We start from the raw sequence: 27,820 nt of genomic DNA on the forward strand, positions 1-27,820 counted from the left end.
CCATACTTGCATGAATTGGATGGAGTTTATTGAAGAAGATTTTCTACAACTGGGTGCTCTCCCTGTCACCAGCCCTCATCTGTTTTCAAGGAAGGTAATGTTTCCCCAAAAGCCAAACATAATTCTTTCTTTGGGTTTATTGGAAATGATTCTGCTGGTTTGACAGTAACAATAATTTTACAACCTATCACACATTGTCAAAGCAAGACCGTACATACACACACACACGTGTGTATGTGTGTATATATAAATATACAATATAAATAATATATATATATATATGCATACATACATGTATTTTGTCTGTCTTTATGTTCTGAGTTCAAATGCTGCCAGAGTCTTTCATTCTTTCAGGGTTGATAGACTAAGTACCAGCTGAGCACTGGGGTCGATATAATTGACTTAGCCACCCACCCCTGTCCCACGAAATTTCAGATCTTGGTCCTGTAGTAGAAAAGTTTATCACCACCACCACCACCACCATCATCATCATCATCATCCTCATTTAATTCTTGGTTCCATGGGCTGGAAGGTTTGACAGGGTCTGACTACTCAGAGTACCAAGTCTGCATCCCTTTTAACATGGTTTCTTCAGCTGGATGTCCTTACAGCCAAAATATTTTATTACATGTTTGGGGTGGTGGTTAATTATATGGCTAATTAGTTCACCTAATTATCAATTATTGACTATTATTAAACCTTCACTCTGATCTCATTTACACTAAAATATTCAAACTAATTTATCAGCTGATAAAAGTTCATTCAAACATGGAATGTATTGTTATAATGATGGAAATATTCATAATGAGCAAAATTTATTTGAGAGAATTCTTATAGTTGTTCCAGTTGGTGTAGTTGTTATAGCTATTTCCCTCCAGGCCAACCATGACCACCCAGATCAAAGGTGTTTTAAGGATGATCATCTGATCACTTTTCGGATGATGAAGCCAATACTTCTATCTTCTGAGATAGTGTGCAATTCTGAAGTAGCTTTGGCTACTATTTTTAAAAGATTACCCATCCTATAGAGGCTCTCTTATTGGTGCTTTAGTAACAATAGCCATTCCCCCATCCCTGCTCCCAGTCACTTTGTTTTGACAATCCTCATCACTCTCTTACCCATCAACTTTGCTTTTCTTCTTCCTCTCTCTGTCTCCTTGTCAATCACCTGCAAACATCACCCAAGGGTACTTCTAGCAATCACTTCCTTTCCTACAAATCATTCATTACTGATAGCTACCCTACCTCTCACCATTAAACTTCTTCTCCTTATTGAGAAAGAGAGAGAGAGAGAGAATTCTTTTGCTGTCATCCAAGGTAATAAATCTCTGAACTTTTTCTATTCTGTCCATATTCTGGTCACTGCAATCTTAGAGTAACCTATACTACTGCAAATTTTGTCATCTAAATAACAAAATCTGTTACCAATCCTTGTGCATCTACTACACACGAAGGCTACTTTTTCTGTCCCTTTGTGCATCCATATTTTACATAGAATTCCTATCTATCTGTTTGCCATTTATTAGACACTGTCACATTTCCCTGAAGACAAAAGTGTCTTGTTTCCTTCCTAATAACAACAACTTTAGCCTTTGCTAAGTTTTCTCCGAGAACTGTCTCAGCGAGTTTCCTTCCTTTGGTATTTCTACACTAATTCTTCAGCAGACAAGTACGAAGTCCTCGACAGTTCTTACCTGTAACCACTCTTCATAAAGTCTACTGTCAAGGCCTAAAACACTCTAACAAAAGAGGAGAACTAAGAAGTTGACCTTCATGGATCTCTGCCTGCACAAAAGATTCCCCACTAATATCATTGCTCACTTTCACTTTATGAAGAATATTTCATGTGCAGAGGTACTCTTACAGCTCCCAGATTCCATTCACCTGGATCGAATACTAGCAGCCATGTAGAACTCTGTCAAAGGTCTTTCACAAGTCAATAAATGCTAAGAACTTCTCATACTCATATCGTAAATATGAAGTTGAATGAAATTTGAAGCCAATAAAATGAGGTTTCAATGGAAGAGAATTTCATTATTCATTTTCTTTTAAACTTTTGACCTTTTCAAAAAACTACAGTGGAACCCAGCGAAAAAATGAGGTAAAAATCATAAACAATGAAGAAATCATGAATTTTAACAAGCATCTGGTAGGGCATGGGACTAAATTGAAAAAGTTTCGCTTGAAATAGATAAGGTTTTTAAAGGAAAGTAGGAAGGTATAGTGAAGACAATAGTTGCACACAGGTATACTAAGTTATACACAGGTGTACACCATGAATGACTCGGCAGCAGTCGTCACCAGGTGTTGTAACCTGTCACTACATGTAGGTGTAGCGTCACTGGAGTAGGAAGCGATATAAAATATGTCAGTGTGGGATTATCTCTGATGGAATCTTAGAATCTCATGCTAATAAAGTGATAATGAGAGGGAAAAAAATGTAAAAGAAGCAAAAGGAAGCAATATGATAATCATTAAAAATATACAAAGCAAATAAAAGCAATTGTCTTCACAGACATATGTATGTGTGTGTATGTGTATGGTTGTGTGTGTATGTGTGTGTATACTGATGTTCTCACTGCAATGCATGTGTGTGTATGCATATACATATGTACATGCGTACGTATGTATATGAATGTGTGTTGTGTACACATATTTGTAGTTTAGTGAGATATCTGCAAAATAATGAACTTGTTTTTCTCCTGATTTCTTTCTAAAATTGCTGTTTTTTTAATTTTTGCTGTTATCTGCTGTGATTCACTGTGGCAAGTGATGTGCCTTGCGATGGGGATTGTGGGAAGGAACCGTTTTATGGTTACATGCAAGACATGAGTGACAAGACATGTAGGTCTGCTGGGCGGCTGGTGATACCAACAATGTTTGTGTCTATGCATGTCTGCATGTGCTTGTGCATGTGTGTATATATATATGTATATACGTGTGTGTGTGTATATATGTGTGTGTATATACATATATATATATATATATATATATATATATATATATATACATATATACATATATATATATACATACATCACTATCATCATCATTGTCATCGTTTAACATCCACTTTCTATGCTGGCATGGGTTGGACGGTTTAACTGAGGGCTGGCAAGCCAGAAGGCAGCACTAAGCACCAATCCAATCTGGCAAAGTTTCTACAGCTGGATGCCCTTCCTAATACCAACCACTTCAAGAGTGTAGTGGGTATTTTTTACGTGCCACCCGCACGGGAGCCAGTCAGGTAGCACTAGCTACAGCCATACTTGAATGGTGCTTTTTATGTCCCACTGGCATATATATAATACATATATGTATATATATAAAATATATATGTATATACATATATATTACATTTATGTATATATATAATACATATATATAAACATATATAATACATATATGTGTGTGTATATATATGTATATGTTTGTGTGTGTGAGTGAGAGAGAGAGCGTGTGTGTGTATCTCAGATTGAACAAAGCATTTTGAGCAAAATTAAGGATAGAGAAAATATATGGAAGCACAACAGACAGAAACCTGTAATTGAAGGGGTCGGCTTGTTACACTCTGCCAGACTGACTTTGCCTATGGATTATATTAAAGTTACATCTCTGTGGGATACCCAGCCATTTGCAGGCAGTTCACTTGATCAAACACATGAAATAGTCACAGTTGAGAGTGATGCACATTCGTTTACTTCCTCTAAGCATATTCATATATACGCATATACTATATATAAATACTATATATATACATTGAGAATTAGTGAAGGATATCTTCAAACATTTACCAGATTGCTCACAGTTAGTTATTCAAAAAAGCTTATTCAATGGTTAGTATATAAATCCAGTAATAATTCTTATATAACCAGAATTTAGATATATTTATTTGTATAAAGGAATTAAAGGAATGCTAATCTTTATTATTATTATTATTATTATTGGCAGCAAGCTGGCAGAATTGTTAGCATGCCTGGCAAAATGCTTAGCAGCATTTTGTGCGTCTTAACGTTCTTAGTTCAAATTCCGCCTAAGTCGAATTTGCCTTTCAGCCTTTCAGGGTCGATAAATTAAGTACCGGTTGCATACTGGGGTTAATGTAACCAACTAGTCCCCCTCTCCCAAAATTTCAGGCCTTTTGCCTTTGGCAGTAAGAATTAATATTAGGATTTTATAAATATATATATATATATATATATATCATCATCGTTTAACGTCCGCTTTCCATGCTAGCACGGGTTGGACAGTTCAACTGGGGTCTGGGAAGCCAGAAGACTGCACCAGGCTCCAGTCTGATCTGGCAGTGTTTCTACGGCTGGATGCCCTTCCCAATGCCAACCACTCCGTGAGTGTAGTGGGTGCTTTTTATGTGCCAGATGAGGCTGGCAAACGGCCACAATCGGATGGTGCTTTTTATGTGTCCCCAGCACGGAGGCCAGGCGAGGCTGGCAATGGTCATGATCGGATGGTGCTTTATATATATATATATATATATATTTAAGTTGGTGAATGAAATATCCTATGTTTATCGTCAGCATGGAAAATTCATTTAATCGAAACCTGGGTAGCAACTTCACGTCAGAAAACATGGTTGAAGCGACCTGTCAAGGGTAGAAACTCCGGGTTCATGTGTAGAAATTTGTGTGTTGTATATGAATAAATGAAAGAATGGAGTCGAACGAAGATGTTAACAAAATTCCTTTACTCTCGACACATGTTTCGAAGACAGCATATTTTCATTCCGAAGGAATAAAGGGTGTATTATGCAATCTTCTCATCAGGAAAGAAAAGGAGCCTCTCTCAACAAGACAAACAAAAATTTCGATGATTGCCTACATGGTAACCAAAGCGATAATTATCGCTTTGGTTACCATGTAGGAAAATCATCGAAATATGAGAAAGAGGTGTGAGCTTGAACAAAGAGGAATCTGTTTGCAGAATATGGCCTCCTTTCATTGGAATAAAGAGAAGATACAAATCTATTGAAATGGTAGAATGGATAACAGATAAATAGCAGGGTAAATGGTAAACAAAAGAGAAAAGCAACTTACATTGACGTTATTGTTGTTTATGTTATGGCTATGGTTTAACCCTAGGTCAAGTTTTATCAGCCAGAACTATGATCAAAGTATTCTACCTGTGACAGAATATAAAGAACCATATTTTCTGATCTGTTCCTTTTTGAGCCAGCAGAATAGGATTTTAAGGCAGGTTCTAGTAAGTTGACCAACTGAATAAAAGTCTACCTTATTAAACCTCGCTCTTATTAACTTGAGCTTTATTCACTGACTCAAGCCCCACCCATTTCTTATTACCTTAAGCGTCACTCCTTGACTTGAGCCTTTCTCTCAATGATCTGCTGAACGTTTCTCTCACTGGTTTGTGTCTCTTTCATTGTTTTGAACCTTCTCTTCATTGACTTGATCTTCCTCTCATTTGCTTGAGCTTTCCTCACTGACTTAAGCCTATCTCTCATCCACTTGAGACTCTCTCACTGACTCCAACTTCTCTTTCATTGGCTTAACTTGACCTTCATGATATTGGCAATGATCATTCAAAAGGATTTCTCATATAAACACAAGGTCACCCAAATTTGGATGCTGGGAGTGGGAGCAGTCAATTGTACCTGCCTCAGGAATTAAACCTAATTATTCCTTTCCCCACCCCTCCACAAGAAGGTTGATTTTAGCAGTTATATGATCTTACAACATAAACAGACAACTGAATGCTGAAAGGTATTTTAATGCTTAATTTCCACACTCTATCTCATTACCATTTGATGTCAGAATAGAATAAAACTACCTTGAAAAGCTCAATGTGAAAGATCATTCAACTGTAACCAAGAACCAAGTCTTGACTCTAATAATAGCAATGATGCTTAGCCAGAAATTTAAAAAGTCCTTTGGCCTACAAGTTAACAATAAGAATGGCTAAAATTACCCAAATACTGACAGACCTACCATTGCTTCTCCTGATTTAGAAATTAACAATCAGAAAGACCAAAGAAATCCAAATAGTGACAAACCTCTCATTGATGCAAAAAACATCAAACAAAAAGGAAAGAAGGCTTGCATGAAAAATATCAAAGACAACTGGAAAGGTAAACTCCTGCATGGAAAATACCCTAACCGCCTGTCCAAGCCAGATATTGATCAAAATCTAACACACCAATGGCTACAAGGGACAGGTCTGAAAGGGGAAACAGAAGGTTTTGTTAATGCAGCACAAGATTAGAGCTTACCTACCAGAAACTACCTTGCAAACGCCCTTAAAGATGGATCTGACCCCTGGTGCAGAATCTGCAGAAAATTCACAGAGACAATTGATCATGTTGTTTCTGGCTGCCCAGCCCTCACTGAAAACGAGTACCCCATAAGACATGACAGACTAGGGCAGTACATCCACAAGAATGCTTGTAAATATTACAAAATTAAATCCCATGATAAGTGGTACAGGCTCCATCCAGAGGATGTAGTAAATGACGAGGGCATCACCATCCTTTAAAACTTCCCAATACAAACAGACAGAAAAATTGACTCCAATCGACCAGACATTGTGATCAAGGACACAACAGTAGAACTTGTCTGTTAATAGATATGTCTGACCCACAAGACCAAAATGTCTCAAGAAAGGAATATGAAAAGCTTTCTCAATATAAAGATCTGCAAATTGAAATCACAAAAATGTGGAGGCTTAGCTCTACGATAATACCAGTAATAACTGGTGTGTTGGGAATGATAAAGAAGGGAGTTGAGAAGTATATTCAGCAACTCCCTGGTAACTCCAGTATCTGTGAACTGCAAAAGATAACCTTGATGGGTACAGTCTATATACTACAGAAAGCACTTGCCATCTAAAATGGAATAAATGGGGTGATAATTTTAACATGCATAGCAAAACAAAAGTACCCTTGCTACTCTTGGCTTCCAGAGGATGCCTGGTACTAAGGCAGCTGAAATAAAGTTATAATGAAAGGAAACCATAAATGATGATGATGATGATAATAATAATAATAATAATAATAATAATAATAACAGAAAAGAAATAGACAAAGTAAAATCCCAACAATAGTTGAGAAGTTCAGGACTCAAAGCAGGGATGGAAGGATTTTTAATTGCAGCACAAGGTCAAAGCCTCTCCACCAGAAACCCCTGGAAATACGTAGTGAAGGAAAATACAATAAGTAACTGCAGAATATGCAGTGATGGGGGAAGAAAGAATAAATCCTATTTTCTCTGGCTGCCCAGCCCTGGTTAAGGAGGAATCTATCCACAGACCTATAAATACTGGAAGCTATGGAAATACTATGGAATCACAACAGAAAAAAAATGGTATAGACACACCCCAGAAAAGGTCACAGAAAATGACAAAGCAACCATACTCTGGGATATGTGAATACACACAGGCAGAGGAAGCAAAGCTAAAAGACCAGATATAAATGTCAGAAATCATCAAGAAAAAATGTCTTCTAATCGATGTGTCAATCCCAACAGATGACAATGTATTTCTAAAAGAAATGGAGAAACTCTTAAAATACAAAGATCTGGAAATAGAGATAACCTGAATGTGGAGCCTAAAATTAGAAACAACGCCTGTAATAATAGGTGCATTAGGTATGATTAAAAATCATAAAAAAAAATACATAACCAAAACACCAAGACTTACAAATATATAAAACACACACAAAATAGCACAACTAGGCACTGCAGGTATCTTACATAAAGCACTTTCAATACAGTGAAAATAAGAGTACGACAAAAACCCACAGCACATACCCAAGGCACTTAGAGCTGCACTTAACTGTGCAGTGAAAGCACATGATAAAAAGAAGGCTACGGAATGATAATAATAATTCTTTCTATATTAGGCACAAGGCCTGAAATTTTTGTTTGCAGTCGGGTTTAGTCAATTACATTGACCCAAAAGCTCAAATGGCACTTATTTCATTAATCTTGAAAGAAAGGCGAAGTTGACCTTGGCAGAATTTGAACTCAGAACTCAGAATGTAAAGGCAGATGGACAAAATCTGCTAAGCATTTTGCTTGGCATGCTAACAATTCTACCATCTTGCTGCCTCTATAATAATAATAAGAATAAGAATAATAATAATAACAACAACAATAATAATAATGGCTTTTTATATGGTAATGGTTTTTTTTTACTGTAACACAAGACCAGCTTTTTGGGCAAATGGTGTTGGGAATATTATTGACCTCAGTTTATTACTGGTACCAATTTCATTGATCACTTTGTCTTCATCCCAGAATGATGAATAGCAAAGCTGGAAAATGAGGAATAAACACTGACAAAACATTTAGTTAGCAGTCATTGCTAGCAGCTCACTGCCTGGTAATAGAGGACAAGGATGAGGATGATGATGATGCTAATAGCAAAATGTTAATGATGATGATGATGGTGGTGGTGATGATGAACGAAGCAAATATGAAAATAAGGACGATTATTATAATTTTGGTGGAAGTCATGATAATGGTGATTGTGATAGCAAACATAACGATGAAGATGATGATTAAAATAATTATTAAAATAACAACGATGATGACAATGACAATGATGATGATGATGATGATGGTGACGAGGATGCTAGAGCAGGTTGTTCAGAGTTTGCTCTCTCGTAACCTTCTAGTGTAAACTGTGAAGTTGACTGAACTATGAAAACTAAATTATTCTGTAAACAGCAACAACAACAACACTCCCACCAACAGCATCAGCAGCAATGAAAAGACAAAAACAAAAGCAAAAAAAAAACATACAGAAAAAGGAAATTTGCTGCCTCAGATATGTGCTAAAGTAACCAAGCTGTGACGTTTCATTTTGGAATGACAACGGATTACGTTTGATCCATGTTTTATCACCGAAATGTAATTTAATGAGGTGACTGGTTCATTGAACCTCAACTCCCACCCACCCCACCACTCACAAACAACATAAATGTTATGTAAATAAAGAAAAACAAATAATTCAATAAATTAGATAATATATATAATATAAATATAGACATATACAGACACACACATACACATATTTACATTTATATACATACATATGTATATGTGTATATATATATATATATATATATATATATACGTATATGCACATACATATATAGACATATAGATATAAATATACATAGCCATGTATGCATACATACACACACTCATATATACATCCACACACATATATACATGCACAAGCACACGCACACACATTTATGAAATTCATGCAGGTTTCATGGAAATGATAAAATTGCAAAAATATTTGATTGTATGGTGACATTTTATTCAGCTTTCATGGAAATATGGAAAGACAAGAAGTACCAAAAAAATATTTAAACATAAAAAAAATTGATTCAATAATAATAATAATAATAATAATATAAATCAACAATAAAAATGCAATAACAAAAATGTAGAAGAAAAACGAGCAATGGGGGAGGGAATCGGGTTATGCTTTGTTATTTTCCTCTGTTTTGTTGGTTATAAACCTGGTTTTTATAAAAGATGTATTTTGGAAGAAGTGGAGCGGGGAGCAGAGTTCACTCCGTTGAAGAAACACATAAAGAATGGTATTTACACAAGGATTTTTAATATTCTACAAGTCAAAGTGCTCTGTGTGTGTGTATGCATGTGTGTATGTGTAGGCGTGTGTGTATGCATGTGTGTGTGTGTGTGTGTGTGTGTGTGTGTGGTTGAAGTTCATGAACTTTATTTCTTTCTGAAACCTCTTAAAATTTTATCCATTTATTCAATTAATTTACTACATTGTTTACTTGTTTCAGTCATTAGATTGTGGCCATACTGGAGCACCCACTGGAAGAATTTTTAGTCAAATGAATCGACCCCAGGACTTTTGCCAAACTGCACTGGTTTTCGAGAGGTGATGGGGGACAAAGAGACACACCCACACCCACACCCACAACGATTTTCTTTTAGTTTCTGTCTACCAAATCCACTCACAAGGACCGAAGCTATCATAAAAGACACTTGCTCAAGGTGCCACGCAGTAGGATTGAACCTGGAATCATGTGGTTGGGAAGCAAGTTTCTTACCACACAACCACAACTGCAGCTATACTTATTCATATAGTTTAGTAAAATTAAGGAAATGTTTTCATTGAATGACCACCACCATCCACTGGAGAGCTGAAAATCAATGAAAGCTGGAATTGTATTTTCACTTTTAAATCAAAAATATTAAAATCTTTCTCAAAAGAAAAGAAATCCTGTCAGCACTTCCATTTATTATTAAAAAAAAACCCCTCTAATCAGAGTTTAAACCTAAGGAGGTTTAACGCAGACAAAATTGCATTTCTATGTACACACACACACATGCACACTCACACACTCACACACACACACACACACACACACACACACACACACACAAATAGATAAATGTAGGAATGGCTGCGTGGTAAGAAGCTTGCTTCCCAGCTCCATGATTCTGGGTTCAGTCCCACTATGTGGTACCTTGGGTAAGTGTCTTCTACTATAGTTTTAAGATGACCAAAGCCCTGTGAGTGGATTTGGTAGACAGAAACTGAAAGAAGCCCATTGTGTGTGTGTATATATATATATATATATATATATATATATATAGTATAGGTATCAGTTAGAGGAGTTTAATACCATTAAGGGATGGTTAAACCCAAGGGCGCTCCTGGTTATTACCTGGGTAGGTAGAGTCCTTTGTAAAGTTGTATGGTAGCAGGTTATTAGGTAGACCATACTTTTCTTCTCGTGTGTGTGTGTGTGTGAGTGTGTGTCTGTGTGTCCTCCACCACTGCTTGACAACACTGCTTGAGCCTGGGTGAAGCCAGCCACAATTGCAGATCTCAGTTGGCAGTAGCAAATATTTTACATCTCTGTAACTTAGCAGTTCAGCAAAAGACACTGATAGAATAAGTTCTATCAGCCATTCCTACATTTATCTATCTGTGTGTGTGTATGTATGTGTGTGTGGGTGTGCATGTGTGTGTGTGTGTGTACATATAAAGGCAATTTTGTCTGCGTTAATGTAAGTTACTGGGCTTGTAAGTTCAACTAAAAACTCTTCAAGTCAGTGCCCCAGCATGACCGCAGTCTAATGACTGAAACAAGTATATGATGAGAAATATAAAAGATATATATATATTTATATATATATATATATATATGTATATATATGTATATATGTATATATATGCAGACACATTTTCTTATCTCTCCACAGGTTTATCATGCTCTCCACTCTCCCTCTTCAGCCACTTTTACTGTCTTTCCTCCTAAGTCACTCCTATTTCTATCACATTCTCATCCCATTCTGATATTTACCAACAAACACACCTCTATCCTTGTTCACCATTCATTACATTTACCTCTACACCCCCTCTCTAGCCCCCTCTTACTCTCCTTTCATATTCTTATGAATTTATCCCCCACCCCCAACCCTTCCTGATCCTCTCCTTCTATTCTCTCTTAAACTCATCCTTTTGTACTTTCAGAATATGCTCTGACACCACCACCACCACCACCAAAATCTTCCTCTTCCTTCCAACTACTCCCACCCATATACAACGTGCAACAGCCTTGGGCCTCCTCTAAAGCAAGGTGTCTGTGCACGTCCTTCTCTCCTACTTTAACCTCTCCACACTCGGCATAAAGACATCTCCAATTTGACAAGAGATCTTTCTTTTTGTTTTGCATCTTACTTGGTGACCTCACTAATGTTGGTGCCACATAAAAAGCACCCTGTACACACTGCCCAGTGGCTGGCATTAGGAATGGCATCCAGCTACAGAAATGATGTCAAAGCAAACACTGGAGCTCATTGCTGGCCTCCACCTTGTTGGATCCTGTCTAACAGTTTAATCGATTCTGGATTGGAAGAAGGACACACGCACTCACATGCACGTGCACACATCACACACCACATCACACACACACACACATACACCACACACACACCAAACAGCAACACACACATTACACACACATACATGCATGCACACATGCACACACACCACACCACACCACACACTACAACACACACATTACACACACACATACACCACACACACACCAAACAACAACACACACATTACACACACACACACATGCATGCACACATGCACACACACCACACCACACACATCACACACATACACCACACACACATACTACACCACACAACACACACTACACCACACATATTACACACACATACATACATCACACACACACACTACACCACACACATCACACACACACATACACCACACACACATACTACACCACACTACACACACCACACCACACATATTACACACACACACATACATCACACACACACACACTACACCACACCACACACACATACACTACACACACATACACACACACACAAATCCCATTAAACATAGTATCTGTGTAGGTTGTGGATTTCACCCTGGACTGGCCTGCATGTTGTGTCCTTGAGCAAGATACTTCATTTCCTGACCTTCCATTCTCCTTAGCTGTAAGAAGTATCCCCCCCCTTCCAGCTGTCCCATGGGAGAGCCAAAAAGGGTGTTTCAGCCTTCTTTTTGACAAAACAATCAGCAGAACCTGTCAAGTCACCCTCGTTCATGCATGACGGCCATCGTTTTGTCTCCCCCCCACCCATTCACGCTTTCAATCATGTCTATGACTTACTCTAATATATTTTGTGCCCACATTCACACACACACACACACGCACATATAATACATTTGGACAGACAGACAGTCAGTCATTCAGGCGGGCAGGCGGACAGTCAAGCAGACAGTCAGACAGACAGACAGACAGATGTACTGTACTCTCTCTTTACTCTTTTACTTGCTTCAGTAATTTGACTGTGGCCATGCTGGAGCACCGCCTTTAGTCGAGCAAATCAACCCCAGGACTTATTCTTTGTAAGCATAGGACTTATTCTATCGGTCTCTTTTGCCGAACTGCTAAGTTACGAGGAAGTAAACACACCAACATTGGTTGTCAAGCAATGTTGGGGGGACAAACACAGACATATACACACACACATACACACACACATATATATATATATATATACATATATACGATGAGCTTCTTTCAGTTTCCATCTGCCAAATCTACTCACAATGCTTTGGTCGGCCCGAGGCTATAGTAGAAGACACTTGCCCAAGATGCCACGCAGTGGGACTGAACCCATAACCATGTGGTTCGTAAGCAAGCTACTTACCACACAGCCACTCCTGCGCCTGTTTGTTAAATTATTGTTTTTAGTAGTGTGAAATGTATAATATGTAATATTTAATGAGGCTCACTCCCTGCTTTATAAACAAAAGGTTTCCCATACCAGATGAAGAGTAACCCTTGTTTGGATTAATATAGACAGGCTCTTTCTCTGCCTCCGAAGGGTTTTCATGAGATGATGTTCAGCTCTGGATTTGTGATGTGAAACTGTTGAGCAACAGACCTTCCGCAGGATAGAAGTAGGCATATTACACTTAACATTTTCATCTAATCACCATCTATTTCTGATGACTAGGTGGACTGTGACAGTGTAGATTAAGTACAACCCAGAAGTATTACGACAGTTAAATGTACAATAATGAAGAAGTCTTTATGTGTCTAACAGAGTTAAACTTCCCGTTTGAGTTGAGAGACTACGAGATCTGTTGAGAGAAGATGAGAGATAAAAAAATGTTGAGACTGTTTTAAGTATTTATGAAGATGAAAAGGAAAATGCATTAATTGTGCATTATGGAAATAATTTAATATTTGGTATGTTTTAATCATATTATTAAATGAGGATTCGTTAAAAAACAAAACAAAAATGAACCATTTTATTCAAAGTAGGATAAATGAGATAAAATTTACATCCAAGAACTAATGCATATGCATACAAACATGTATGCACACACATATACATACACACATGTACCTATGTATATACACACTCACAAGTACATATATCTATGCAAGCACACACACACATGCACACACAAGTACATATATATACACACACAAACATACACTTACAGAAACATGCATATACATATGCATGTGTGTATATATATATATACATATGCACGTACATATATGCACACTTGTAAACACACATATATGCATACATATACACACTAACACTTCCGCACATGCTATATACACACTAACACTTCCGCACATGCTATATACACACTAACACTTCCGCACATGCTATATACAAACTGATCACGCAGTTTTATGATCAGCAAACTGTTGAATTAGATTTTTCTATCCCACCGTTGTTTGATGGTAACCTTGTGACTTTCTCTTTACTTTGTAGAGACTGGTGCTTCCATTGCCAGATTTTTCACATTAACCTGGTAATATTCTGTTTGAGTCTGTCTGTAGAATTGGTAGTTTATATCAAGGCATTGTCCATTAAATCTAGTGATGTTCTCTCTTCAAACTGTGGAATTGCTGGTTTATCATCGTTCCGTTGTTTGGCATCAACCTGGTGACTTTCCATTCATCTGGGCTACACTGACATGGCGTTGAATTACCGCAGAAGAATGGAAAAGCCTTCAGACTGTGATAGTTCTGCAATTCACCTTACTCTAATAAAAGCAAATTATATGAACAAATCTCCACACCTTTAAAATTATAACAACATTTAAAAATTAAAAAAAATAATTATAATATAATGAGACAATTTTATAAATGATGGTTATTATTCTCATACATATCGAAATGATGATGATGATGAAGATGATGATGTTGATGATGATGATGATGATAACAAAGACCATTGTTTTTGCTGTTGTTTAGCCTTAGATTAGCCTTGATCTAGAAGAACTTTGATCAAAGGCTTTCCAATAGTGACCATTCCTTCTGCTTTGTGGGGTATAAGATTGCACTATTGATTATGTCTCATCCATATATTCAAGCTGAAATGTGATGTGAGAGAAGTTTGGCTGCTTTTTCATGCATATCAAACGACCATGTAGAGATATCCTCATTGAGTTATAACAATGAACATTCATATTACTTTGTAGCCTAAATCTTGGATTAAACTCAACTGCATCGTTACAGAATTCTTTTAAATAAATTTGCTGTTTGTATAATGAAGCAGTTGCTGTGCATGGCCAGACATATTTTGGAGAAAACTGAGAAACTGAATGGAACAACTTGCATGAGTGACATTCTTATACAATTATCACATAATGTCAAGACTAGGAGAGACACAGTCAGGCACTCATACATAGACCTATACACATACATAGATTTGGTGATATAAACAAGAAACTAGAACTCAAAACATGATTATGAGTAGGTTTCTTTTTAATAATTGACAGAAAATATAGAGTGACTCAAAAGCTGTTAGTTGCATTCATTGGCATGTATGAAAGTGATATTAACAAAAAAAAACATACATATGTATGTAAATATATATTCTCTCTAGTTTCAACTCAGAGCTGCGGCCATGCTGATGCACTGCCGTTTAATATATATATAGTAACAAACTGAGGAAAAGAGATCCTTCAAAGGGGTATGTTAAACATCCAATTCACCAATACGTCAGTTGGATACCATATAAATATGGTTATAATGCAATTACAAAAATAAATAGAAAGATGCTATTGACAACCCAATAATTTATTTATGTTATGATATTACATGTTATACTTTGAATATAATACAACCTAATATTATATAACATAAACAATTATTTAAAGAAAAGACATAAAAGGCCAACAAATTGTTTTAACTTATATACATCTTCTGATATACATACACAATAACAGTTGCCTTATATATAAACCACTTCAGGGTCATGGTTTAAAGATGGACGAAATTCCATGGGAAAAAACGGCTGGATTGTAAAAATGAATTCAAATGTTTATGTATTATGAGCGTAAGAGTTAAGTATTCAATCATACATCAATTACAATTGAAAAGCAAAAATACTAACGGATGATACAACCAGGCATGTGCAATCCAGAACCATTGAAATTCAATTCATTACATCTCAAACACATACCAATCTAAACCCTTTCATGTCCAAGATAGTCCCTTGTCACCACAACATACAACAATAAGATATGTGTGTGTATATATATATGTATATAACTAAGTATCTAAGTCTTCCCCTATGTATAACTACAACAAAAATATATAAACAATTACATCTTCTATACAACAACTCTTCTATTTATTCAAATTAATTGATACAAAGAAATTATTGTTTAAATTAATTAATAATAATCTTCTATATTTATTGTTTTCTTGGAGGGATAATTCCATATTAAATATGAATAGAAACTGAATAAAAAATGTTTTTCTTGTTTACTTAATTTATCATAGGGAGAATTCCGTAATAGACATTAATATAGATTTAAGGCTGTAAATGTGATAACCAAAATATTCTGTGTGTGTGTATATATATATATATATATATATTTAGGCTATAGGAATGGAAATCAAATTTTCTCATTTTTTAGGGGTTACCAGATTTGAAGTTACTTAAATAATGATTGTTATTCATATATTATGGAAGGGAGAACTTAGTGAATCAATAGAAATCATTAACACAAACCAAACAAGTAATAAGGACTGTTCTCGATGAACTAATAAATATTATTATTTACAAAATGTGGGACCATATATGGTGCATATCCAAACTCTATCAATACTTTCAGAAGTAACAAAAAACATTGTTGTAATAAGAATACAATTTATAAACCAAACAATACTATAATAATATTATACAATACTATAATAATAATTTTGGTGACAAGGGACTATCTTGGACATGAAAGGGTTTCAATTGGTGAGTGTTTGAGATGTAATGAATTGAATTTCAATGGTTCTGGATTGCACATGCCTGGTTGTATCATCCGTTAGTATTTTTGCTTTTCAATTGTAATTGATGTATGATTGAATACTTAACTCTCACGCTCATAATACATAAACATTTGAATTCATTTTTACAATCCAGCCGTTTTTTCCCATGGAATTTCGTCCATCTTTAAACCATGACCCTGAAGTGGTTTATATATAAGGCAACTGTTATCAGAAAATGTATATAAGTTGAAACAATTTGTTGGCCTTTTATGTCTTTTCTTTAAATAATTTTTTATGTTACATTATATTCAATGTATATCATCATCATCATCATCGTCCAACGTCCGTTTTCCGCGCTAGCATGGGTTGGACGGTTCGACCGGGGTCTGGGAAGCCAGGGGCTGCACCAGGCTCCAGTCTGATCTGGCAGAGTTTCTACAGCTGCATACCCTTCCTATCGCCAACCACTCCGCGAGTGCAGTGAGTGCTTTTTACGTGCCACCTGCACAGGTGCCAGGGGGGTCCGGCATCGGCCACGATCGGTTGGAGCTTTTAACGTGCCACCGGCACAGAAGCCAGCCAAGGCGGCGCTGGCAATGGCCACGTTCGGATGGTGCTTTTTATGTGCCACCGGCACAGAAGCCAGTCGAGGCGGCGCTGGCAACGGCCACGTACGGATGGTGATTTTTTTATGTGCCACTGGCACAGGTATCACAACTACTATTTCCATTGATATTTATTTCGATGTTCATGTTCATGTACTTGACTCAACAGGTCTCCTCAAGTACAGTGAGACGTTCCGGGATCCAGGGTACTTTGAATGGGCAGGGGGCTATGCGGAACTGGTGCAGGAAGCAGCCCGGGTCTTTGCAGTCACAGCATATCTCCAGAGATCTTGGTCCTTCGCCATTGCCTCAGTGAGGCCCAACATTCTGAGGTCATGCTTGACTACCTCATCCCATGTCTTCCTGGGTCTACCTCTCCCCCTGATACCTTCAACTGTTTGGGAGTGGCACTTCTTCACACATCATGTAATATCATAATATAAATAAATTATTGGGTTGTCAATAGTATCTCTCTAATTTATCTTCATATATATATATACACACACACTCATACATAGACAATAAGGGCTAGCGAGGTATGCTCAACATAGAAACCATGTAGTTGTGCTCGAATGAATTTGAATTGAAACCACAGTGGAAATGAACTCGAAACCAGGTGGTTGGAAAACCGATATCTTAACTATGCAGCCTGCATCTATTATGTCTTTGCAAGAAATATTTATTGCTTTATTTCCAGAATCTGCAGGTGGTCTGAGTATATCAAGTGACAGCATTTGTCATGATTTAATGTCACAAGATTCTCTACAACTTCAAAACAAAGCTGATTCTTCTAATGTAATACTGACAATGACTAAAGAAACAAAAAAAGAAAAAAATAATAATGAAAATAATTAATGACTTTTATTTCTAATATATATATAATGAACACAAAGAAAATGTAATATTCTGCAGTAGCTACAACAATATGCAAGATAGGGGGAATGGCTGTTATTATAAATAATTGCAGGAGACTAAATAAATAAGTTATAAACTGTTTAGCTTTGAGTCCACAGCCTACAGCTCTTCCATATTCCACCTTTCACTTCTGAGCTCAACATTATAGCACATGAACCAATTATAGAGCCTTTATACATATGATGGTCTTGTGTATCCTTAGCTCTGTAATATGTAACAAGTGTAGATCATAGTTATTCCATGTTATTAATAGTTTCAAAAATCACTCAAAGGTCTGTGGTTGGTGTACTGCATGCACCATTTACTGCAAGAATGACTGTCACTTTTGTCTAACACAATCTCTTCATCTCTCTGGCTAGGTCACGATGGTTCTCAATTTCTTTGGTATCCTAGCATTACTACTACTACTACTACTACTAAATTTTACTTCTCAGAGCTCTTGGTCTTGTTCTGGTTGTTTCTGTGAGAGTGGATTACAACCTGTTGTCAAATGTATTGCAGGGTCACATTTTGCAAGTTATAAGACTTGGTACCTGGATATCAAGTATTGTGGAAGACACTCAATGCCCAAGCAGTAATCTCAAAATCCTAGCAGCCCCCAACAGAGCAGTTTTTTGGGGGGGCATGCCCTGTCTTCATGTCTACTCAAAAACTAACATTCCATGACAATTGTATTCATTGTCGTTGTCCATTTCGTTCTGGCAGCCATTTAATGATAACTGGACCTGTGCTGCTTACCCACAGGCTACCTGCCAGGTGAAAATCCATTACTTGTAGTTCTGTCTTCACCTATGTTACTGTTTGTATTAATTCTTTTATCCATTACCCTCATGCAGAGGAAAGTGGTAATAAGGTGTCACAACCACCAGTAATTTTATTGAGACACTATCTCTAGAGGGGTTTGTCTTAAAGGACTCAAAGGGGCCCCTCTATATCATCCTTATCATCATCATCATCATCCAATACAGCTACTTGCTTTTGGGATGGACCAAATCTCTGGCACAGGTTTACTGCTTCTTTGATCAATAAAATAAGTGTCAGTAAAGTACCAGGATCAAGAGAGTTGACTATATCTCATCCACCCAACAAAATCTTAAGATTTTTCCATTTTTTCAGGGAGATAGAAAGGTGTTTTTCTGAGGTTTTGCCATGGAAGGAGAAAGACAAGTGTCAACTCTTGCCTTATCCAATGAAGTGAATTGAATCCATTTGCTTTGAATGGAAACAGAAAGGCAGAGAGGGAGAGAGAGATAGAAAAGAGAGAGGAGACAAAGGGAGCAGACAACGAAAAAGCCAAAGAAATTCTAAAATTACTTATGAAAACAAATATCAATTTGAAAAATATTAAGTAGAAATTAAACAATTGAAATTAATAAATGGTATTAATTGAAGTAGTTTTTTTGTTGTTGTTTTGCTTCAGTTTCTGCCATTATTGTACAGTAGCAAAGTTAAATGGTTTACATTTAATTAACAAAAACTATATTTATCTTCAATTAGTATCTTCACCAATCTCCAATAATATCAGTGAGATTTTTTTTTTTAGATATATCTCACTTATATATTCAAAAATAGTCACCATCATGATTATTTTCAGGTATATATTCATATATATTCATTGTTCAAAATTTAACCACAGTATCATTTTTCAAAGTGATATAAGTTTTAAAAGATATGCACATATGTGTGTTTGGAAACACCCAGACACACGCACGCACGCACGCACGCACGCACACACACACACACACACACGTGTATTATACATCATCACTGTCTTTCAACATCTGTCTGTCAATGATAATATGGAGAGGACAGCTGCATCATGCTTCAGAGTTTGCTTTGACGTGGTTTCTATGGTTGATGCTCTTCCTTATGCTAAATACTTCACAGGGTATCCTGGGTGGCTTTCTGTCACACCAGGTCTACTGAGGTCACTATGTATATGTGTGTGTGTGTGTGTTTATATAGGCACACACACGTATATGTATTTACATACATACATACATACATACATATATGTATATAATGGAATATATATGTGTTTTTGAGTGTTTATATATATATATACATATACTCTTTTTACTTGTTTCACTGTCTGTAGTCGAGCAAAATCGACCCCAGGACCTATTCTTTGTAAGCCTAGGACTTATTCTATCAGTCTCCTTTGCTGAACCGCTAAGTTACGGGGGACGTAAACAGACCAGCATCAGTTGTCAAGTGATGTTGGGAGGACAAACACAGACACTCAAACACACTCACACACACACACACACACACACACACACACACACATATACATTCGACAGTCTTCTTTTCAGTTTCCATCTACTAAATCCATTCACAAGGCTTTGGTTGGCCCAAGGCTATAGTAGAAGACACATGCCCAGGGTGCCATGCAGTGTGACTGAACCTGGAACCATGTGGTTGGTAAGGAAGCTACTTACCACACAGCCATTCCTGCACCTGTATAATGCATATAATATCGTTCCATAGGAATCAACATTAACTTCCTCACTCCTAATACCTGTATTTTCTCAAAATGTAATTTTCTCAAATAAAGTGAACTTCATATTTAAGGGTCTGATGAAGCTATAGGATGTTACCCAGGAACTCAGCTAAGAATCCCCCACATCTTAAAGCAGAAATAGATATAAGCTTATGAAGTTCAGTGCATAACCTTTGTTTTTTTCCTGCTGTCATCTCTTTGTTCCTATATATACATTGTTGCTTATTTTGATTATATATATATATATATATATAAAATATTATTAGAGACAAAACCACTATTTTGCAAAACAAACAAGGATAATTTTATATATATATATATATATATATATATATATATATATGTATATATATGTGGGTAAAAACGGTAAGATAACAAAAGAAAGAAAGAGACCTCAATATTATGTAAATTGAGGAAATTTATCTGTAAACTCAGAGTTTTATCTTGGCTATTGAATAATTGTCACGTATTATTTTACAGATATATATATATATATATATATATAAATGTTGTGGCGAGAGTCATTGGCTCCTCTGAGGGATTGGAATAAGTAGAATAAGTACTAGGCTTACAAAGAATAAGTCCTGGGGTCGATTTACTCGACTAAAGGTGATGCTCCAGCATGGCCACAATCAAATGAATGAAACAAGTATATGAGTAAAAGAGTATCATTTTCATATAAAAAAGATACATCTCTCTTTCTCTCTCTCATTGTGTGTGTGTGTGGAACAGGTGAAACACAGACTGCAACCAATTTATAGCAAACTGATACTTGTTACATAAGCTGTAACATACACAGAACCAGCTTGGCTCAGTCTTCATGTCCGATTACTATATGAAGGGGTAGCCAAAAGTAACTAGAAGCATTTTCTGTGGGACAAGACCATTGTAGTTCAGGCTTCTGCTGCTAGAAGCTACCTGTTGCAACCCTCAGACATCAGTCTGCCAGTCAATGTCATCAAGTGAAGTGGTGTGTCTTTGCTTTGCAGTGCTTCTCACCTGTTCTTCGATTTTTCCAATAGCTAAATTGAAGAAATGGCATTCTTTCATGTAATTCTGTCTTCTGCTGAGGGAAACGACAGCTGAAACAGTTGCCATGCTTCAAGCAGCTTACAAGGACACTGCCATGAACAAAATAAATTTCTGAGTGGCTTTCATACTTTAGGAATGGTCACTTGTCGCTTTAAGACCAACCTCATTCAGGGTGACCCGACCTCCTAAATGAATGAAAACATCCTGAAAATTCATGAACTGATCTTGGAGGATTGTCAGCGAATAATTGACAGACTTGTTGATATGACTGGTGTGTCCTGGAGCTTCTGCCAACGAGATTGGAGTGAGGAATTGCGAATGAAAAGACTTACAGAAAATCAGAAGCAGTCATGAATTGGAAGAACAGTTGGAAGCTGATCTAAACTTTTTCCCAAAGGTCATCACTGGTGATGAAAACTGGTGCCATGGATACGATAAAGAAATGATGCAGTAATCAAGTGAATGGAAGCATTCAATGTCCCCCTTGCCCCCCCCCCTAAGTCTGTCAAGTGAAGTCCAATGTTAAGATGATGCTGATTTGTTTCATAGATGTGAAAGGACTTCTTTCACACAGAATCTGTTCCTCCTGGTCAATCTGTTAACCAAACATTTTACTTGGCAGTTCTGAAGCACTTTTCAGAAGCAGTGAGACGAAAACACTTGACCTGTAGCAAAGTGGAGAGTGGTGGCTTCATCATGACACTGCACGCACACACACACACACGGTGATGGTGATGATGATGATGATCTTCTGCACAACATTTTGCTCACTAAATTCCATTCAAAAGACAAAGAACAACCTGCAACTAACGTAAAAGACACTTGTCTTTGATGTCAACATGCAAAGGACCTGATCAAGAAACTCTGAGCGATAAAAGGATCCTCTTAACACCAAACCTACTTTTCAGAAAAATTACAAATGATCTTAGTTTGCAATTCAATCTAATTTCTTTTGCTCTACATGTCTCTCTGCCATCGTTTGTTTAATGTTCTGTATGTATATACTAAACATGTAGGAAGTCCCTCACTGCTTATCATGCAGCTTGTGTCTTACGAGGAATTCTAAAGTTAAATACTCCAGCTTCCCACCCCTACACCCAGAGAGGTGAAGGTCAACAAGGGAAAACAACAAGATCTGAACTCAGAATGAGATATATCAAGACCCTATAAATCATTTCATCCAGTAGAAATTGATGCTTTCTTTAACAATAAATCATCAAATATTCTTCACATTGAAATATGGCACTGGTTCAACAATTCCTGTTTTCTTTACTAAACAACCAATCACTTTTAATGCCTTTATTTTTCAAGTTCTCTTCAGCACTTAAGAAAGCAAAATTTCCAAAAGAAGGAAAAGCAAGAAAGTTCCTCATAATGGCCAAAATCTCAGCATTGGATACGTTATGGCCTCACACATTATTTTGCATCTTAGCTCAAAGTATAAACTGTACCAAATATAACTTCATTCAACGCATATACGGGGTCTGATCAATAAATATCCGGACTGTTGCCATAGTAACGAAGCTAATGCATGTAGAATGAAGCTGCTTAACAAGGATTGATTTTAAATTCTGCTGTGCATGTACACTAAGTTTTATCATTCCAGCTCACTTCTGCTGTTTACAGCAGCATTTGGAAGGAAGATATGTAGCATGCGATTGATGCATTTACCATGACAGAGGAAGTTGTCATGGTGATACCTGCTCAGAGGCTAATGCAAAGTTGCAGAAAGTGTATGGAGAGGAGTGTATGAACCACATACAAGTGGTTCAGACGTTTCTAAGATGGCCGAAAAAATGTTGATATTGACGAACGTTCTGGGCAACCCAGAAGCAGCAAGACTGGGAAAAATAGTGCAGGTGTTTGTGTAGCTATCAGGGGAAATCACTACACACCTTCCTTCCAAGCACTGCTGTAAACAACAGAAGCGAGTTACAACGTTAAAACTTAGTGCACACGCACAGCACAATTTAAGGTAACTCTGTGCCAAGTGGCCTTACTCAGCATGCTTTAGTTTCATTACTATGGCAACAGTCCATATATATGTGTGTGTGTGTGTATCCTTTGACTGTGTTGTTGCAAAAACATGTTTGACTTAACAGTAAACAAAGGTCAAAGAATGAAAACAAAGCAATGGAATTAGTTTTGCTCTCCATTTGTAGACACTAACGACTGGAATGTATTTGGCATTGCTGCTGATTCTTATTTCCATCATCAATGCTTAAAAACAATTTGTTTTATTAAGTACCTTTGCATGGGAATACATTTTGGATTTTTTTATAGAATTAATTTCATACCTTTTAGCTAAATCAACCAAGGACATGCTGTCCAAACTTTGGATTATCTATTGGAATGTCTAGCTTTTAAAAAATGCAAACATTTTAAACATATTTAAAAAATAATTTTTAATTTTGTTTTTCAAATATGTTTAAAACGTTTGTTTTAATTTTCTAGATTTAATAATTTCCGAATGATGATGATGATGATGGAGTTAGCAGTCTGGGTACCAAAGCAACGAATGAAGAATGCAATGTGATTATGTGATCTGCAAAAAATAACAATTGGCTTTTCCTCATATCTCATCCTACTGTTTCATGAAAAAGAGTCTGGCTAATGTAGTCCTAGATACACAATGACACGATCTTCGGTGGAAGCCTTAATTGATCCCCTATTTAAAAGCCACCACCTGATCCTTGGCTGCCTTTAGCAAATTGCATTCTGTTACAATTATTGGTCTGAAAATAATCTTCTTTCATTATTTTAGTTAGTCTCAGAGGCCTGAAAAAAGGGTTGTGGAGGAAATCCTTAATTAATCAATTAATCAGACAAATTCATTTGACAAATGAGTATCACCTAATTAATTAGTTTCTTGATACGTTGGCACAACAATGAAGAATGATTCAAAACCTAGTGATTACAACTGGTCGGCCAAGTGTAGCCATGTGTGAACAGTAGATGGACAATGATGGGTTGTCTTGACTGTCTTGATGGAAATTATTTAATTAGATAGTTTGTTATTTATTATATTTATTAACTAGTGCATATATGTACTAGCTTGAATGTATGTCCATGTTTCAGGATATGGCATGCACCCATCACTCATTCCTCTTATGATCCTCTCATTCCTTCCTCTGTCACTTATGCTGTTCACTCTGCAAAGAGAGCGATGAGAGAGCAAAGAAGTGGAGAGAAGAGATTTCTTTAATTTGTTGCCTCATGGCTATAATTACCTCTCTAGCACTGTTGCCATGGAATAACGCACTCAGTTCATTTTGTACAATGTAAGATTGAGAGAAAGCTTTAATCTTGTCAAGGACATGGCACTTCTCTGATGCTAGTGCCATGATAATATATCTCCAGTCCAAGGTGGTGAACTGGCAGAAGTGTTAGCACGCCGGGCAAAATGCTTAGCGGTATTTCGTTTGAGTTCAAATTCCGCTGAGGTCAACTTTACCTTTCATCCTTTTGGAGTCAATAAATTAAGTACCAGTTGCATACTGGGGTCGAACTAATCAACTGGTCCCCTCCCACAAAATTTTGGGCCTTGTGCCTAGAGTAGAAAAGAATATATCTGCAGTCCACTCTGTAAAATGGTTAGAATTAGGGCAGTCGACCATAGAAACCCAGCTGAAAGTGAGATTCCCCTCTTCAGTCTGTGTGGGTAACATTTTCAAATATAGGGATGTAGCCTGAATCTGATTAGGGTGACCCATTGGATCCTGCTGCTGCTGCTGATGATGATACTGAGTTTGTCAGAGAAGGAAGGGTATTCACCATTACCATTTTTTAAGGACTTTGGTGACTAGTGATAGGAAGCAACCAAGTTATTCTCAAACTGGTTTCAATTCTGACAACAGTGGAAACTCCATTAAACCCACTCACAGACTAAATTGATTTCTGGGTAAAATGTGATTTACAGAGTTAGCTAACCCTTATGGAACAGACTAGGAAGGAATTTCAACCGTGTTTCGTGGTTTGCTACAACAACAGCTCCTTTATAGGATCCAGTTAGCTCAAGACATCATCAGGAGGAACCACGCCCGGTTTTGGCCCCTAATCCTCTACCATTTTGACGTGGTGGGGCCCCCCTTTCGGAGGTGTCTTCAGCTCTGGTGTTGGGTGCATGTCTTCTTTCTTCTGTTCCCTGGTCTCTTCGGTGTAGCGTCAATGAGTGTCAGTGGGCAACTGACTGACTTGTCAAATTTTTTCCCTTTAAATACCTGCTGCTAGGCTCCAGCAGGCAGCCCCAACAAGTTGTCATGTGACACTGTCTCAACTTTAACTAACCAATGAAGGCGTGTAGTCTCAGCCCACGCATTCTCTAAATGAGACCATTGCCTATCAATCAGCGAGGCTAATTCAGTGTCAGCTTGTCTCACCTTGTAATGTTATTTTCCACCGGCGTGTTATGACTTTCAAGCCATTTCTGGCCTTCCATTTGAATTCAAATTATTCATCATCAGAAGTAAACAAACAAAATTGTTGCAGTAATCGACAAGTTTAGGGTATTAGAATTTTAAATGAAAAATCAAGAACTTAGGTGCAACACCAAGTTTGCTTTTATGAGGAAAAACGCTTTGTTTTGAGGATATAATTGTTCTCAACATCAATATTTCTTTCTGTGAAAGTGAATGAGAAACAAAAAAAAATAATAATAATAATAAACCTGAAATCAGAAATACTAAAGATATGTTGAACTAACTTCATGTTAATTCAAAAATTAACAGAATGTTGAATATTCTTGCTCTACAGTCATAATTCTTCTTATGATTATATATAACCAACCATTATTATAGTTTGAAAAAATTAGTTACATACCAATAACAAAACCAAAAACAAGATAACCAAAGACTTAGTGCTATACAGACATCATAATCTACTCAACCAACCGGTTGAAAAAAAAATATTCATTAATTTTCTCCAATTCAAATAGCACTCGTCACATTTTTCTGCAAAAATTTTTAACACCTAATATAATAGAGTCTTTTATAACTTTTCTCAAATCAATATCTAAATTGTATTTTTCCATGAGTATCATTGGAATTTAATTTATTCCACAGAATTCTACTCTACCAAGTTCTTCACATTCAGAAAAATTTTCACAATAAAAACAGAACAGGGCAATATTAATTGATCATTTTGAAAAGAAGAAAATAAAGATAATATTAAAAAAAAGCAATAAATAAAAAGGAATATGAATAAAACAATAAATAATACAGTAAAAAGATTTGCAAGAAAAAAAGAGAAAAAAAAAAAGAAAATATTTTCTTGCAGCATTAAGAACAAGTTCTTTCATTCAGAAATAAAATTAATGCTTTATTGCTTATCAAATAATGGTCGTCTTCTTTCAAGAACTTAAGAACTCTGATCACTGGTAATTAACTGTTGGCAATATTAATTTCTAGCAATAGTCATCATATCACACACAACACACACACACACACACACACACACACACACACACACACACACAAGAGAAAGTAAAATGGATTGTGGGTAAAAAAATTAGTTTGTCAGATTCAGTGGAAGCTGTCTAAAAATAATTCAGTTGGTGAGGATTATATATTTAAATATGCATGTGCGTTTACGTCCGTATGTGGAAGCAGAAACATATATATATATATATATATATATATATATATATATATATATATATATATGTATGTATGTATGTATATATGTATGTATGTCATGTATATATATATACATATATATATATATATACATACATATATATATATATATATATATATATATATATATACACACACACAACCAAAAGAGCTACAAATAGTTTCATGCTATTATGATACTTGACAGGCATATTTATATGACATGTCATGTACCTCGAAGCAATCTTTCAGGCTCTCTTTATGTGTTATGTATAATTTTTAAAAACAAGGACGCTGGACAGTAAGAAAATGAGAAAAAATGTGGAAA

The sequence above is a fragment of the Octopus sinensis genome, linkage group LG5 (assembly GCF_006345805.1).
Source record: "Octopus sinensis linkage group LG5, ASM634580v1, whole genome shotgun sequence".
NCBI lineage: Eukaryota > Metazoa > Mollusca > Cephalopoda > Octopoda > Octopodidae > Octopus > Octopus sinensis.